This window comes from Tenrec ecaudatus, chromosome 7, assembly GCF_050624435.1.
Source record: "Tenrec ecaudatus isolate mTenEca1 chromosome 7, mTenEca1.hap1, whole genome shotgun sequence".
NCBI lineage: Eukaryota > Metazoa > Chordata > Mammalia > Afrosoricida > Tenrecidae > Tenrec > Tenrec ecaudatus.
In genome coordinates, this window is record NC_134536.1 from 34,474,828 (window position 1) to 34,491,657 (window position 16,830).

Here is a 16,830-nt window from a genome sequence, read left to right on the forward strand (position 1 = left end):
AGCTCCAGGCCTCTATCATAGTTCCCTGAGTCTTGTCACCAGGAAGAAGAAGCAGAGAGTGTCTCTCTATAGCTGGCCTCCAGTCAACTATTTATCTCCATCGAGCCTCCAAATGAGGTCATCAAGGTGTGACCTGATTGACAGGCTAGACTCCACCCCTTCTCAGGTTGACAGGACATTACATAACTCCCACATGCATATCTGAGAGTTTGGCTCAGTGTAGCTCAGATCCTTATCATCTCCTGCCTAGATAGTAAAGTAGTTCCCTACTTGCTCTTTGCTTCGTCAATTTTCAGTCCTTTTCAAATAATTCTTCCACATTGCTAACTAAAAGCAGGTGTAATTGTGTCAGTCTTGTGGTTAAAACTCCACCTCCTAAAAAACAAGGTTAAGCCTCCTTGACATCTAAGACAACCTTTGCAAGCTGTGTCTTTCTCTCTACCCTACCTCCTGACATGCTCTTCACCTTGTACTTTAGAAACAAGAACACTAAAATCCGTACAACTCTTCCTCCCAAGGTACAACGGGGTTATTTAAACACATATATTCTGCTTCTTCCCCCCCCCCTTTTCTCTATTGGAAAGATTTTATACAAGATAAAGAGCATAGCAGGAGTGCTTTCAGTTCAGCCTGGAGGGGTCGGAACGAGTCCTGCTTCAGACCTCACTACCTCCCAGGAGTGTTTCTCTCAGTTCCTCAGCCCTTGCCCTCACGATGTCCCCCCTCCCCCTCTCCCCAAGTTTCATCCTTCAAGAGTTATCCTTCCCAGCAGCCCTTAGTTTTCCAGCCCAGGTTGTCCTAAAGCATCCTCCCCTGGGAGAAGGACACATGAGGGAGGAGCAGCAATCAAGGGCTCAACTACTGCAGCTTCAGCCAGGCTAGACCTCAGCAGGCCCTGGTTAAGCAGGCAGGGGTTGTACAGTTGGTCCCAGGGTGATGAAGGGCCCTCTCTAAGCCCAGTCACTCATCTCTGTCTGTGAGTAACCATGCAGTTCTAGAAGAGGGCAAGGCCTCTGCTTCTATGTGGAGGAGAAAAGGAAGGGGACTCAGCCTCCAAGAAAGTAACTCAGAAAGTTCCAGCTCATAAATGATCCTGTAGTATGGGAGAACAGATACCATGGGGACCAGTGGTCCTTAGCATGCCCTAGATCAAGTTCAATGTAGCAGAAAGAGAAAGCTACAAATAACAGCCAAAACCTACTTCCTAGGACAAGAAGTCTAGAGCAGCCTGTAAACATAAAAGCCTGTGAGTATCAAACTTGAAGTCATTACAATCAGATTGCTTCCAAGTCATAGAAGAGCAATGAGGGCTTTCCTGGGAAAGTAGAGACACAAAGATGCAAAGAACTGAGGGCAAGGTGGGTAGTTCGCAGCTGATCTATCTGGGAACCATGGTGGCACAATGATTAAATGTTTGCTAACCAGAGGTTGGCAGTTCAAGCCCCCTCAGAGACTCAGGTAGAAAGACCTATAGGAATGTTCCCATAACGATTATAGGAAATTCTCTGGGGAAGTTTTACTCTATCCCTAGGAGTTGGAATCGACAAAATTCTCAAGTCCTTTGCATAACATGATTTCTCTAGAGCACAGGTTCTATGTGCATAAATTGTCAATATTTAATGTACAACATTAACAACTATATGAGATTGCCATCAGGCTAGAATTAGTTTGATTTTTATAAGACTAACTGGTTTTAGTTTCTGATAAGTCTACTAAGCACCGTGGTATAAATAGGGCCACCAAAAAGACTGATGTGGTTTTCTTCTGTGTGGTAGTTACATACTCTGGTGTCAACTTGAGACTATTAAGGGTGAAGGGTGGAAGTTAGCCCGTCAATCAGGTAGCTGCTTGATGACCTAATTTGGAGGCCCTATGGAGATAAATAGGTCACTGGAAGCTTGACACATTTTCCCTGCAAGATATTCCTGTTCACAAGGCACATGGAGCTACCCTGATAGAGATAGAGCCCTGCAGGTGGAGAAGCCACGTGGAGACCCACACCAATGCTGAGATACTTCCACTACCACTGGATCCACAAGCCTTTCCACCCACTGGCCTGTGATCTTCCTGCATTCTGTATCATTTCATGTGTTGCGTGAGTCTAAAGAAGAATTTACAGAATGGTATCAGATATATGGGCTAATATCGGACTTATGGACTTGATCTGGATTGGGCTGGGATGTTTTCTTAATGTACAATTACTCTTTATATAAAGTTCTTTCTTATACACATCTGAGTGTCTATGAATTTGTTTCTCTAGTTAACCCGGAATAACACACTCTGTAAATAGAGATGCACCTCTGGGCAGGGAAATCTAGGTTTGGTGTTTGGGACAAAGGATTGGCATCCCAATTCACTTTCCACAGCTAGAACTCTCTAAATGGAGTGTGTTTGGAGTGCCCAGATGGAAATCATGGCAATTAAAGAATGGTCCAAGGAAGTTAAGGTATGTAAGTTGGAGAAGAAATGGTTCATAAGAAACTTGAGTGATGCCCAGGGTATGGAGGGACACCATGAAAATAATAGAAGTAGACCTTGCTTTGTCTAGATGTCCACACATAAATGTCTAGAAATTAAATAGATATCTACAGAACAACAGGTTCCTAGAACAAGGTATTCAATCAAAGACCAGGGGTCATTTGGTGGCAATATTTTATTTCAGTATAAGGAACCCTGGTGACATAGTAGGTTATGTTTTTGGCTCCTAACCACATGTGGTAGTTACATAACCTCGTGTTAACTTGAGGATATTAAGAGTGAAGGCGTGGAGTCTAGCCTATCAATCAGGTTGTAGCCTGATACCACCTTGTGGGTGTGGCCTTCTCATGGGGATTCTGGGAACTTCCGTATTTCCTCTCTGGAGCAGGACACACTCCCTCTCTCTGCTTCACATTCCTGTTGCCAACACACATCAAGCCACACTAAAGGCAGCCAGACCCCTGGAAATGTGTCCACTGCCATTGGATCCACAAGACTTTTTTACTCACCGGCCTGTGATCTTCCTGCATTTGGCATCATTACAAGTGTTGTGTTAGTCTAAGGAGGAATTTATAAACTAGTATCAGACTTATGGATTTGATCTGGACTGTTTACTCAATATATAATTGCTCTTTTATATAAAGCTTTCTCAGAAACACATATGAATGTCTCTAGTCAACCCAGACTAACACACCCCAAGGTTAGCAGTTTGAGCCCTCCAGCAACTCTTCAATTTTCAGGAGAAAGTTGAAGCTGTCTTCTCCTGTACATATGTACAGCCTTGGAAACCCTAGAAAGAAGTTCTGCTCTACCTTATTTGGGAACTAAATTTCTTTTGTTGTTTTGTACAACTATGATTCAAGAATCATATATTAAATGAACTTAGTGGATCATTAGCAATATTCCCCCTTAAATAAAATATAATAAAAAATATTAGAATTCTGTGTAAGTACCGTATATACTCATGAAGAAGTCGAGTTTTTCAGCACCTTTTTAATGGAGTTTTTGTGATAAAATTAGGTGCCTTGGCTGATATTCGGGTCGGCTCATACTCAAGTATATACAATAGATACAATGCATCTTGTATTATTGTATCGTATTTTTGTATTGTATACAATACATATAATGTATTGCATAATATTGTTATTGTGGCACTTTTGTTCCACACATGTCAGTGGAAATTGAGTGCTGGCTCTCATGATAAGACATCTCTATTCTTGTGGATTGCAATTTTTAAAAAGTCTCAGTGTCACTGTTCATAATTCTCAAGATGTATTTGGGTGTCAGACACTCCTGAGCTGGCATCTCAGCTCAGCACCTTCCAGTTTGGTGATTTTGCAAAATTATGTAACCTCTCTGGCGTGAGGCAACTTGTTTGGAAAATCAGAACTCTGTCTGAAATTTGATCACTGTTACACTTTAACATGAGATCTCTCACTGCTTACATTTATTCTAAGGCTATGGGAAGTGTTTGCTTGGCTCTTTAATTCTGCACAAACATAAGTAATTTCTCAGAGCTTTCTTTGCTTTTTCTTTTTTTAAACCTCCTTCCTTGCTTCCCTCTCACACGGACACTGGCAGGCCCCAATACAGGTGGCCCTGAGAGGATGGACTGACAGGACAACATCCTTGGGAACAGGTTGGGGGTGTGGGCAAGAATAACAGAGCTGGTGCTCAGTTCCTGAGTGCAACACCGCGGTTCATTCCCAGACACCCAGATGTCCTTCCATTGCATTCTGCAGGGGGTTGGAGGGAGAGGAAGTCTTTCCATTTTTCCTCAATGGTTCTTTTGCCACCGCTAACTTTGGCTATGGGTGACTTCCCAGCTGTGATTGCACATTTGTGTTCTCAGAGAACTGCACATCTCAGTCCCTCGTGTGTAAGGCTCATTGTCTGTCATGGACTGCTGTGCAGACTGCTGTGGGTACCATGGGTGCTTATTGCTGTGTGGGTAACAGGACGAAGCCTGGTACTTTTGTGCTCTTCAGACACCCGTGTTATTCACGGGCACTGTTTATACCAGAGGAAAATGTTCTCACAGTGAGACCAATAATTTAGAAAGTATTTAAACGGGAGATTGAATCGTTCTTATTAGTGCCTTAAGTCATGATCTCTTTTTCTGAATACAATGTAACTTTGTTGTAGAGAGTTCTTCGCCACCACAGATTTGGTGTATTGCAAGCCAAGTCTTGTTTCCCCATGAACAGAGCAAACGCTCTATTGGCACAAGACAAAAAGTGTAATATGCAGAAATCTCATTCCTGGCCTCTGGAATAAGAAGATGAGCTATAAATGAAGGTGGGGGTTGGTGTGGAAATCAGTTCTCATTTTAGAAGATGAACCAACTAAAATAAACTAAAGCATTAGATGTCATTGCAGGTGGTTTCAAAAATGCTATCACCCACTAACATGAAACATACAAATGGTTTCCAAACTAGAGTACTGAACTGAAACATGCAAAAGAGATTTATATATAATCAGAGGAATATCTGCACGTCCCAGGGTGTGTGAGATGGAGAAATTCCTCTCCACTTTTGATTAGAGACTGCTAGCAAGACATGGGTTTTTAAATGTCATTTGCAGCACTCAGGAGCCTTGGTGGCATGCATCCGTCATGCCTGTTGTGCAGCTAACCACATGGTCACGTTCAAGCCCACCAAACGATCCCTGGGAAACAGATGAGGTTGTCTGCTCCCGTAAAGAGTTTTAAAAAAATCAAACTCCTTGTCACCAAGTTGATTTTGACTCATAGCAACCTCAGAAATCCTAGGGAGCTATCTACTCTGTCCTCTAGGGTCACCGTGAGTCAGAATTGCCTTGATGGCAGTTGGCTTGACTTAGTTTTAATTTTGGGTGTTTGGGAGATAACGATTCTTCAGTCAGGTATGCAGAAACAAAACCTCTACAACTGATGCAATGCTTATCCTTAGCCTCATGATGCTGGGTTGTGTGTATGCCCTGGGAGAATGTTCACACTGCAGTGAAAATGAATGATGGCATCTGGTCCTTGAGTTCTCTTCCCAAGCAGGCATCTCTCGAGTCATCCCAGAGCCATCTGCCCGATTGGCCCAAGCAAACTAATGTTGCTTCATCCTTGATTGGAAGGCAAGGCCCCAAGGGCATTCAACTCTCTCCTAGGTACTTCCCTGACCTGCTAGGGGGCTCAGGGTTCATTCAGTGGCTCCTAGACATCGCTGATGAATTTTCTGTTTTCTTCCCAACCCCCTTTATATGTGTGATCTGTCCTGAATGAGGGCAGTGTGGGAGAAAAATGAAACTCGGAATCAGAGTTCTGGGTTACAGAATTGGCGCCACCCTGACTAGCTGTGTTGATCTAAGGAAAGATTTTACTTCTCTGAGCCCTCATTCTTTCTGTCTATAACAATCACACTAGTGCTTGTGTCTTAGGTTTGAGGGAAAGGTGGGGGGGGGGGGGGTTTCTATGCTGTGAGCCAGGTGAAGATTAAACGTTGCAATCATTATCACCTGGAGGTCACCGAGTCTCCCTCTGGGGAAGGAGATGGCTCTAAAAGAAATCTGGGAACCCCAGGACAGCAGTTCTCAACCTGTAGGTCACGGCCCCTTTAGGGGTTGCTTGATTCATAACAGTAGCAAAATGACAGTTATGAAGTAGCAACGGAAGTAATTTTATGGTTGGGGTCGCCATCACACGAGCAACTGTATGAAAGGGTCATGGCATGAGGAAGGTTGAGAACCAGTGCTCTAGGAGGTGGCCAGGCAACCACCATCCATTCCGCATTTCTCAGTTGCGGCATCTTCCCCAACACAGATCTATGGGTGGGAATGTGCTCTCCAGAAAGATATGCGAATATGACTTTGTCTGGAAATTGAGTCTTTTGAAGATGCTACTGGTTAGATTAGCATGAGATCCTACCAGAGCCAGCTGGTGGCACCTTGTGGTGGAATCCAAAGAAACAAATACAACTGTGATGTAAGGGGCTTAGTCTGGTCGACCCCCCTGCTGAGAATGTGTATTGCTACCCAGAGACAAGGCTTTATAATCCTCCTGTACCAAGATCATCCAGGTCATTCTTAGAGATGTTGTTACATTTTGGGTCCCTTCAGTTGAACTGGGGTAGAAATGTGCATTCTCAGGAGGACTGGAAAATGCTGAACCTTTCCTTCTCTGTCAGGTTTCTACCTTCCGTAGATTATGACTATCGAAGACTTTACTGTACAGGCAGATGCATACTATGGCAATACCTGCAATTTTGCTTTTAGCATGGATTAATCATGATCCTCTCAAGCTCTTCTCTGGCACCTTTCAGTTCTTCCACTGATTCTGGTGAGGGTTTTTGTTTGAATCGTGGTAAAGACGTGCATGAGACATTCTCCATCTCAGCAGTCTTCAGGTGTACAATGCAGTGACACGCTCTACTCCCGTAAAGGGTCACAGTCTCAGAAGCTCGCAGGGAAGTTCTAGTCTGTCCTACAGGGCTGCTGAGTCACCACCGACTCAATGATGGTGAGCTTTGAGTTTGATCGTGCTGTGTAACCAAACGCCGTTATCCGCCGCTTACAGATTTTTCCCTTCACCTTCCACAGAATCAGAGCATCCCCTTGGCAATACATTTCCCCTTCCCCTTGACTGATTCCTACCTCTGGCAATCACTAATAAACTTGGATGAGCAGTTCTTTAAAAAAAGTTTTTTTAAGAAGTGAGTATATTAGCCTAGGATAGATTGTATCTGATATAATTTGCATCTCTAAATGATTCAAAGAAAAATGCTTTTCAAAAGGTCAAAAACCAATGTTTTAAACATAAGAAACAAGGAAAGGGAGAGAGAGAGAGACAGGATGAGCTAAAAGTTTGGGCTTCACTTTGCCATGCTGAACAATTAAAGTCACTCAGATATTACTGTTTAGGTCTGATAATTAAATATATTTCACACCTCAATTCCCTAATGTTCACAGAAATGAAATGTACGAAGGCAGATTTCATAGCAGCTGGCTATTTCTAAATTGCAGATGAAAAATAAACAAAGGATGAGTTCTAAGCTACATTGCTATTGTTAGATGCTGTGATAAATTAGGTTTAATCTCAACCTGGGTGGGCCAGGAGCCTCCTACAATGTGCTCTAACATTGAACCGTCAATTCCATGATAGGATCTTCTGGAAAGTAGCCAAGCAGTTAATCTGCTCTCGATCTGGACAAGACTGAGGAAGGCTTCATTCTGGGTGTAGCCTACTCACAGTGTACATGGACAGGACATGTAGCTTACATCGGCCGCTGGGTCTGCATCCTGAATCTAGTTCATCAACCTCCTACTGTATCATTTCAGATCCTAGAGCTGCTGACCTTGGATTCACTCGGTCCAGCTCAGAGTCACTCAATTCTGCATCTTCCAGGCTGTCATCTTCCTGATTCCTCTTCCGGCTCCCCATTCATCGGCCCCTGCAGCAACAGAAGTCAGGGCAGGCCTTCAGTTTACATCTGATCCATGGACTTGAACCATGGACTAGCCACTTTTACAACTGTGTGAGCTGTGTCTTGAGATAAATCGACACACAGAGACACACATGAATTACTTCTCTAGAGAACCCAGACTATCACAGCTACCCTGGAGTCCGGACTAACTCATAGTCATCGGATGTACCACAGAGCAGAACACAGTTCTGTACCATCCTTACAATCCTTGGTACATTTGAGCCCATTGCTGCATTCACGGTGCCCATCCATTCTGTTGAGAGTCGTTTCCCCGACACTCTGCTTTATCAAGCATGATGACCCCTCCAGAGACTGGTCCCTCCTGTTCACATGTTCAAAGGATGTGTTTATGGTTAGGGAGAGTATTTGTTAAGGTAGCTGTGTCTAAGAAGATAACACGTTGGGTGATTAAAAACGTTTCTCCTCTTTGGGAGACAACTGCATAAGGCCTTAGAAATGACCCACACCCCCTGGCCAGGTGTTTTGGAGTAAAGGGAGGCTTCTCAGGCTCCTTCCTCCAGTGGGAAACCAGAATTCAGACCAAAGGGCCCAGCGTGATAACTAAAGTCAGATGCCCCGGTGCCTAAGGCTAGCACTGGAGCCATTGGAAAAGGACCGAGGTCCAGGGTTATCAATGCGAGATGAGGTATGTTTGCAGAGCTGAAAGGCATCACATGCGATGAGGGTGGCCATTTCTCAGAGGTCCTTGAATGCAAAAGTTTGGACATCCTTGCATCTAAGGAGCATTCTGGCATCCTTCTTCCAGGGGGTTGTTCTTTCTTTTGACAGTCCACTCAATATCCTTCGCCAACACGATGCCATACCAGGTGTCAAATGAATTCACCTCCATCAAAACATATATCTATGTATCATTTTCAATATTTGTCCCTTTAAATTCCAGGAGCATGTAGTAAGCTAAGAATTGCATTCTGAATGCTACCAGCAAGTCTATTTTTCCAGAATATAAAAAAAGCTAGCATACACAGATAGTCCAAAACAGATGAACTAAAAAGGGGGCTAATGACTCAACATTGTTTGACACTTACCAGTGGGTTGACTTGGTTTCAGTTCCAGGCACGGGCAAAGGTTCAAGTTGGATCTCATTTTATTCCAACTGACTTTCCCACCATCTTTAGCTACAGCGTGACAGCACTCCCCCACTGTGCCTCAAATACCAAGCAATTTGCCAATACTTTGATTAGATTTAACAGAGAGACCTCAAATAAACACTTCGATGCCCTAAGAAGCCAATCTTCTTCCTTTTAAACTCATGGCCCCTTTCTCCCTGTGCCTTCTAGGTTTTTAGTCACCGATGTGGGCTTGAACTCAGACAAGACCATGCCTTTTTGGAGGCCCGGTGATGCACTGCCCTGCTCACCAAAAAGTTGTCATTGGAGTTCACCAGCCTCTCTGTGAGAGAAAGAAGAGGTAGTCTGTTTCCATAAATCTTTGAGGCCTACAAATGGCTGTGTGTCAGTTCCACTCTGTCCTCACAGGTTCTCTGAAAGAAGACATCAGCTCCATCACCAGCCAGGCTGCTGGTGGGTTTTTATCAACTGGAAACCTCTGAAGGGCAGGTACACTCAGTGCACCGTCTAGTCCTTTTCAAACTAAGCTCTAAACTACTTAGTAATAAACACCATATCAGCTCTTTCATGTATTACTTTCACTAAGTGAACAGGGCAGCATTTCTTAAAATCTGCAGTCTGGAAGATGCTTCCATGTCCCTGTTATTCAAAGAGAGACAAATGACTTCATCTTGTCTGAGAGCCCGGAGGCCACGGAGTCTACCAGGAAGGAATACAGTAAAACTATAAACGGCTTTCCCCCAGCAAGGTTTGCCAAACTGGGTTTGTTCCAACAAAGCCCGGGTCTCTGGACTTACTTCTTGATTCCCCAATGTCTTTTTAACTCTATTCAACCCACAGAGAGGAGAGATCAGAAAGTTTTCATTGTCAATCACAGCATGAATATAGAAGGAAGGAGTATTCTCCAGTAAAGTCAATTCATACTTGAAGGATGAAAGAAAGTGAGCTAAGAAATATTTTGGTTTTTGCTTTAATTAATCCTTGAATAAAGAGTTACTGTCTTTAAGACAACTCTGGTGGAATTGTGGAGTAAACATTGGACTGCTATCTGCAAGATCAGCACTTCAAAACCACTACCGTTGCTCCATAGGAAAAGATGAGACTGTCTGCTCCTGTGAAGGTCTGCAGTTCCAAGACAATGAACTTGCTCTGGTCCATCAGAGTCAGGATCCACAGTATGGATGCAGCAGTACATCAAGGGGCTGCCAGAAATTGAGTCCACATTCAGCAGAGGATGAGGCATGAGGGATATCATTTCTGTATCAGATGGATCTTGGCTGAAAGCAGAGAATATCAGAAAAAAAGTTTATTGTGTGTTTTATTGACTATGCAAAGGCATTCAACACTATGGATCATAACAAACTATGGAAACAATTGAGAAGAAATGAAATTCCAGAATTCATTGAGCTTGTGCAGAACCCATACACGGATAAGGGCACAGTCTTTCAGGCAGAGCAAGGGAATACTGAGAGGCTTAAAATCAGGAAAGGTGTGCATCAGATATATCCTTTTGCTATACTTATTCAAACTATAAGCTGAGCCAATAATCTGAGAACCAGGACTGCCTGAAGAAGAACGTGGCTTGAGCATTGGAGGAAGACCTGCAAATGACCTGCAGTATGCAGATGACACAACCTTGCTCGCTGACGATGAGGAAGGCTGGAAGCTTTTGCTGATCATGATCAAGGACAGCAGCCGTCAGTTTGGATTATGACTCAATTTAGAAAAACAACAACAAAATCCTCACAACGGAACCAAGAGAACTATCGTGATAAACAGAGAAAAATCTTAACAATATCAAGGATTTCATTTGGTCTGGATCCACAGCTGATGATCATGGAAGTAGTTGTCAAGAAATGAAATGACCCACTGCATTCGGCAAAGCTGCTGCATGCCAGCTTTCTGTGAAGAGTTTTACCATAGCATTTTTTAAAAATGAGACAGAAGCATTTCACTGCCTCATAATATTCCCTATGCTCCAACAACTCATTCTTCTACACTCTCAGAACCCCAGACAACCACGGAATGTTTCAAAATGACCTCCACCCCACTGCCTTTCCCAAATATTATGTACTCGTGTCATACAGCATGCAGACATCTTCCAGACTGGCTTAGTTCCCTTAGCAAAGCATTGAATGTATTGAAGATTCATCCATGACTTCACTGCCTGATAGCCCGTTTGTCTATTTATTGTGGATTGAGTGAAAATTCTCAAAGAGCTTTCCTTTTCCACTCAACAGCGTGACATTGATCGCAATCCCCACATTGAAACAACATTCCTCTCACCTTCCTGTCTTCTGAGTTTCCAATCAGCAGTTTCCCCCTTCTCTTTCCCACATTTTGAGATTTCCTTTTGGGGAAAGCACTGTCCTGTGAGTCTCATGTGGCTGATTGTTCTATGTAGTATATTCCGCCCCGGTGCTTTTGTTCATGTAGTTGGCCTGTCTACTCTTTTGCTGAGGGTTGGTCCATGGTTACGTGTACAGTTCCAGACTTGAAGAAAAATATCTAAGGGCCACAATGGGAATCCAGATAATAGAGTGGGCTATGCATTGGCAAAGGCTCAAATCCTTCAATTGCTCTTAGGAAAAGGATGAGGCTTTCTGCTCCCATGAAAATTTGTAGCCTCAAACCCCCAAAGAGTTCATTCCACTTGGTCCTATAGAGTCACTGTGAGTTAAAATCAATGCAATAGCAGTGAGTTATGAGTTTGAAGGATTATAGTTGTGTTAGGCAGAGTTCTCTAGAGAAACAAAACCAGGACACATATATTTATAGATTTATAAATAGGCAGCAAGAAGGAATATAACAGCTCATTAGTCCACACAGCAGTACAGAGGACTCAATTGAAATCACTTCTGTGGAACATATAACATACTGGAAGCCCTTTAACTCACATGGGTTGCTGGGTCCTAGGTCAAGAAAGCAAACCTTAGAGGCCTCCCTCAGGCCAGACAGGCAGGGTCTGCCCAAAGGCAGCAGACAGCAGGGTAGGTCCACAACAGTCAGTAACTCGGGTGTTTAGCAAAACAGACCCAACTGGGATATCAAATGCAAGCAATTCAAGGTGACAGGATCCACCAGCCTCAAGCTCAAGTGATGTGTGCACCAGTCGCATGATGAAGCAGGTCTCAAAGAAGTCTCAAGCTCCAGTGACACGATCCATGGGTTGGCTGGGCCCACAGGTGTTGTAGCACACAGGTTGAGGGGGAGAATTAGCTCACACAGCAGCATGCTGGTCCATCACCAGAGAGCAAGAGAGAGTGGGGCGGGTCTTGCAGGGCCATTTATCCCTTTGCCCTCTAATCAAACTGCAACCTGATTAATGCCACGTTTTCTTATTGGCCAAGTTAGCACAATAAACCTAACTATCACAATAGTCTTAGGGTTCCCCAAGTCTCAGTCAGATCAATAAATCTGGTATTTTTTTACTATTATTATTTTTGAGTTTTGTTCTAGTTTTTTTTCCATTCTATCCAGGCTAGTCTATTGTGATCTCAAAGTGGTGAGTCGTGGTACCCAGGCAACAACTAGTTCTTCTGTTCTCAGGGTAGTCGAGACTGAAGTGTGCATGGTTCATTCGGGTAGTTTGATTTCCAGAAAGACTTACAGGTTTGACGTAAGAGGGAGAAGTCATTGGGGTACCAGGTTATGCTTTAGTGCATTTCCCCCCAACACATTTAATAAGGAGCTAATTGAGGCATCATACTATTCCATAGTGCAATCCTATCAAGCAGTGTTGTACAACTGCTACCCAAATCGTTTTCAAAACATTTTCTTCTTCCTTGAACTCCTTACTATCAGCTCCCCTTGCCCTGCGCCTCCCCACCGCACCCCGGGGGAATCTTTATCCTAGTTGTTGTCTCTATAGGTTTAGCTATCCTCTATAGGTTCACCTTTCCCCGACTGCAAAACATAGACAAGCACATAGCAGAGTCAAATGCAGTTTGAGGTTCTAATTTTTCCAGTTATGCTTTTCTTAGTTAAAAGTGCAGTAGGCACAAAAGTTCACTGTTTTGCCTAAAGAGCTGCTAGATTTGTGTTAATTGAACTCACACACATAAAACATGTTGGACTTTTCCATAAATGTGGGATCACAGTTGAAATGCATGGCATTGGTCTGGCACCAGGAGGAAACATAGCTATGGTGTGCATAACTCCTGCACAGGAAGTCCCCCTTTCCAGTTTCTATAACCTGCCTTTTGTTTTGTTTTAAAAATAGTAATATTGTCCGTTTCTTTATAATTGCCAGAAAATTTTCAGTGCTGCTGCTGCTGTTTCTTCTTCTTCATCTTCTTCTTTTTCCTTATCCTTCTGTCTTGACATTATGGAGCACTAGGTGTTTGATTATGGACAAACAGAGGCTTATGATTTGCAACACAGGTCTCTTTTTTAAAATAAAAACAATATTTGTTAGAAAATATACTTCAAAATCCACTAAATGGTTCTTTCTCCATTGGCAAAGTCAGCAAATGAGAAGTCCTGACAAAACAAGGACCTTTCTGTTGACCACAGCCTATGACCAGTGTTTTATCTCACTGAGTATTTTATCTTGAAAATAGATTATGTCTGATGTAAGGTAAGACTGATGAAAATAATAAGAAGGTCTGACTTCAGGCAAATGACTCTAAAATCCAGCCATCATGATTCAATTGTAACGTGTTCCAAAAGTAAATGAAGGGACAACTGTCTTCAATGGGTTCTTTCATTATTGCTAAGAACTACACTGCATTGTTTGCACGTTTGGATACGAATTTCATATTTTATATTATGTAAGAAGACTCTCCATCTTCATAAATAAGAAATATATGAGTTTTGGGAAGGAAATAAAATGTGAAACAAGGCCCAAACTCTCACTGCAGGGAAGTGTTGGTGTACTTTGTGATCTTAAAGTATTTTTAGCTATGATGAAAACATGACTTTACTAAGCATCATTTATTGTTCTAGAGTATGAAATAACAAAATTGTAATGCCATAGACAATATTGATGTTAGAAGAAATTGAAGGAGTTTTGATGATATTACATAACAACAGATGATATTATATAACAACACATAAGCCATATTTCCAATATTCAAGTTCTTTTGAGTAATTCACACTCAAACCCTATGGTCAGAGAGTTATCTCTGTCTTCTAGTTGAAAGCACTGCTCCATATTAAGTTAGACTTTCATCTGGATATTTATTCAATTCTTTTAGACTCTGCCTTTCTTTTCCTCAAACTAATTTCAAAGCCTAACAACTTGAAGTAAATATGAACTATTAGATTAAAAAGAGTCTGTACTGTAAATAAAAGTAAATCCAATGATCAAAATGGAAGCGTATTACATGAACATAAGGCCTTTAATTTCCAAATCCCTCTTGCTTCTGTTTCAGCAGTTTCTGAGTGGGCGAATGTACTGACATCGCCCACTTCACAGCTCCCTTTCCAAACCAGCATCCTAGGATTAAACCGACTGCACCCATGTGCAGAGAAGCAACAATACTTCAAAGAATTTCTAAATCCAATCATCAGGCGTAATCCTCATTCCGATACCTTTTATCAAGTAAAAAAATTGTTTCCCTGAAAATGTTCTTATACTACTAAGTTCTACCCTTCAAGATTTGTTTATCATATCTCTGCCTTCACATTCCTGCTTGCTGGCAACCCTGAGAGCTGCGGGAGTCCTACAGTGTTTTCCACAGACCTTGGATCCACACGACTTTGCATGCACTGGCCTGTGATATTCCTGCATTCTGCAAAAAGATTCATCTCATTAAAACGGCAGCATATATAAATTCATGTGCCTCCACCGGTGTCCCCGGCTTTGAATGTTGTTGTTAGGGGCCTTTGACTCATAGAAACTCCATAGAACAAAACACAGCCCAGTCCTGCACCAGCGTTGTAATTGTTGCTAATATTCAGGCCCATGTTGCAGCCATTGGGTCAGTCCGGCTTGTGGAGGCTCCTCTCTTTCCTGCTGCCCCTCTACTTCACCAAGTATGACGGCCTTTTCCAGGGTCTGGTTTCTCCTGATAACATGTCCAAAGTAAGTGAGACGAGGTCTCATCATCCTTGCTTCTAAGAAAATTTATTGCAAAGAAACATAAAAATTGTGTTATTTATTTTAAAAATTGTGTTCTTAGAAGAAGCATCCCGGGAATAATGGTGCCATTGGACGTATAGTACTGTTTAGTGACTACTTAGCCTGCTTTGACAAGTGCCTTCATCATGACAATTTAGTCAATTCCTCAGTGATTTTCAGACTCGGGTTATGTTTATGAGTTGATAGGATGAAGATGAAGTACTAGCAGTAAATAATACACCAGCTCTTAACAGTGGGCTAGATTATCAATTCATATCATGAGAGCAGACTAAGAATCAGGGATACTGAGAGGAGTAGGGAAAGAGAAGTCAAATATGTAATGGACTTCACTGAAGGAAGGTGATTTAATATTGGTGATTCATTCTCAGCTATGATGTTAAGGAAGTGATTGCGGCAACAACCAACCCATGTGCCAGTAGAACTAGTACGGGGACATCTCAAGCACATATGTTTTAAGGTTTATTGGAGGTTTTAAGGCTTATTGGAGGCCCCTTGCTTCCTTTCTCCTTGCTCCATCTATCTCTATTCCAACTCCTACAAACCAGGGTGTACCACTGTTTAGAACTCTTTTTTAAAAATAATCCTTTGCTGTTATATCAACGATTTTGCATTTACTTATGTTCATTTATTTGTTTGATGCTCTTGCAGCCACATCTTGAAACAATTTAAAGAGTCATCTAAGGAAGTACATGCGAGGCAGTGATCCGTATGTTGAAGATGTATTTTTTGAAGTTATATTGGTGTGTAATTCACGTATCGTATAACCTAACAGTTCATTCCTATTAAAAAGGAGTTCATCTCCACAATCAACTTTAGAACGTTTCGCTGCGCACTCGGACTCATTGTCATCAGTGTTCCACCTCCCTCCAAGCTTCCCTGCCATAGCCCCCCAGAAGCAATCAACCCAGCTATTGGCTGTGTAGCTCTAATTTTCCTTGATTTCATTTACAAAAAAGTATGTAGAAAACAATATACAGAGAAACAGAACCAAGCAAGCCCCCTGAACTCTGCATGACAGCAAGGCCACTCATATCCCTGGTCTTTGGTCAGAAGGAATTCTCTAGAGGCTTCATCCATGTGTGAACCCTACAAATGCTTTTTGGGGGCTCCCACTGTCATCCATAGCTAGCAAACCAAGTGCTTACAAACTAAGCTCTGAAACCATTCTCTCCTTTGGGTTTGGATTATATTATTCGTAATCCTTGGATGACACAGTATATTAGTCTGAGTAGACTAGAGAAAACAACATTTATATGCATGCATATGCATATGAGAAAGAGCTTTATATCCAGAAGCAGTTGAATATTGAGAAAACATCCCAGCCTAGATCAAGTCCTTAAGTCCGATACTGGGCCATGTGTCCAATGCCAATCTATAGATTCCTCTTCAGACTCACGAAACACATACAATGACGCCAAATGCAGGAAGATAACAGGCTAGTGGGTGTGAAATCTTGTGGATTCAATGGCATCGTAAACCGCTCTGCACTGGCAGTGGTCTCCACGTGGCTTCTCCAGCTCAGGGCACTAGCATAGTTCCATGTGTCTTGTCAGCTGCAATGTCTCCCAGGGTGTGAGCATGTGTCCCCACCTCCGGTGAACTATTTATTTCCTTAGCACCTCCAAATGAGGTCATCAAACTGTGACCTGATTGACAGGATAAACTCCACCCCTTCACCAGCAAGTCTCAAATTGACAGCAGATTATTTAACAACCACGCAGAGGTTTCT